The sequence below is a fragment of the Pygoscelis adeliae genome, unplaced genomic scaffold (assembly GCF_000699105.1).
Source record: "Pygoscelis adeliae isolate BGI_AS28 unplaced genomic scaffold, ASM69910v1 Scaffold14, whole genome shotgun sequence".
NCBI lineage: Eukaryota > Metazoa > Chordata > Aves > Sphenisciformes > Spheniscidae > Pygoscelis > Pygoscelis adeliae.
The window spans coordinates 13,969,182-13,970,902 of record NW_008825109.1 but is presented as its reverse complement, the minus strand read 5'-3'; positions in this window follow the sequence as shown (position 1 = coordinate 13,970,902).

Below are 1,721 nucleotides of genomic sequence, written 5' to 3'. Positions count from 1 at the left end.
TGTGAATAAAAAATGATTAAACCATTGTTACACAACTTTGTCAGTGTAGTTTATGCCAGCTTTTTATAGTGGACAAAACTTTATTCCTGATTTTCTTTTCACTGGACCAGCATCTATGAAATCACATGCAATTGTTCTGCATTTTGGTCCTGAGTTATGTAAAGACTTACATGAAAAATAAAGGTGATCAGTAAAAAGAACTGCAAATCTAGCACAGATCCACGATTGAGCAAGCTCACGATGACGTATGGCTGTGGTTTGAATCAGACTTAGTCATTGTGGAGGGTTGATGTCTGACTGCCAGATGCCTGCCCAGCTGCTCTCACTCCTCTACCTCAAAAGGACAGGGGGAGAAAATAAGATAGAAAAGCTTGTGGGTTGAGATAAAGGCAGGGAGATCACTTACCAGTTACCATCGCTGGCAAAACTGACTCAAGTTAGAGAAAATTAATTTAACTAAAATTAGGTTTGGATAACAAGAAACAAAGAAAAATCAAAACAACAACTTCTCACCCTGCTCCCCCCACATGGCACAGGTGGGGATGGAGAATGGAGGGTTGTGTTCAGTCTGTAACAGTTGGTTTCTCACCTTCCTTCCTGACAGAGGCCACCCTGCAGCCCCCACTGCCAACACCTTGATACCTACAGCAGTAGGTACAGCCATCTAAAAAGTGAGAGTGTCTTAGCAGTCATCACACTGCCCAATTTCCAAGGCTGTGTGAGCCATTGCTGTTGGTTTCCTGACCTCACTGTCACATGTCTGAGAGAAGATAACTATGGACTTGAGGTTTCTCTGATAGGATTTCTTGTCAAATTACTTCTTGTAAAATCACTGTTGTGCAGTTTTCCCCACAAAATTGTCTACATCCAATCAGCTTAAGTGAAATATATATTTGACTAGTTACAGGTGGGTGGCAGCTAAATTGATACAGGCTCAATTTCAAAATGGCAACCAATTTTCAGTTTGATAGAGCAACCAATATTTTTATTTTGATGTGGTAATTTGGATGTAGCAATAACATTTGAAGAAGAGACAGCTTTTTCAGTTTAAAGACTCCAATCAGGTATTTATTTAGCTGTAACACTCAGATTGGTCACTCAGCCCTCCAGAGATGGACATATAATCAGAGCTGGACCATCAGCCTTGAATAATCATCAGCCTCCAAAAAACTACCCTTGTGAATGATTTTATTCTAGTCATTTGAAAGTGTTCTATCTATTTTATCTATTAAAATTGTATTACCTAAACAGGCAATCAGTGGAAAATTGTGATTAGCATTTTCTCTGATGTATTGCTTACACAGACTGATATCCAGTTGCTGTTTTCTTTTACAAATGTTACTTTCCCACTGTTTCCTATCTGGTTTTGCCTAGCTCAAAACAAAGAATATATAAGAACACTGTATAAAGAGGTTTTTTTATTCTGCTTCTACTTGCATGGCATGTTTTTTTACCTCTGAATGCATTAATATTTTCTTCATTAAATTTTTGTTGGAATATTTTGAAATATAGTCATTAACTTGCTATATTTATGACTGGCTGTTCTAGGTCACACATTGCTTGAAGCAGACCTCTATTAACATGTAAATTGCAGTTTCACACCAGTGGCCTCTCTAAAGTCAAAGGGGAAATAAAGTTTTTAGATTAGAGTTGGACAGTTAGCATATCAAGAAAGAGGGAGTTTAGATCACTATGAGTTTGCATGAAAATTGTAAGTGGAT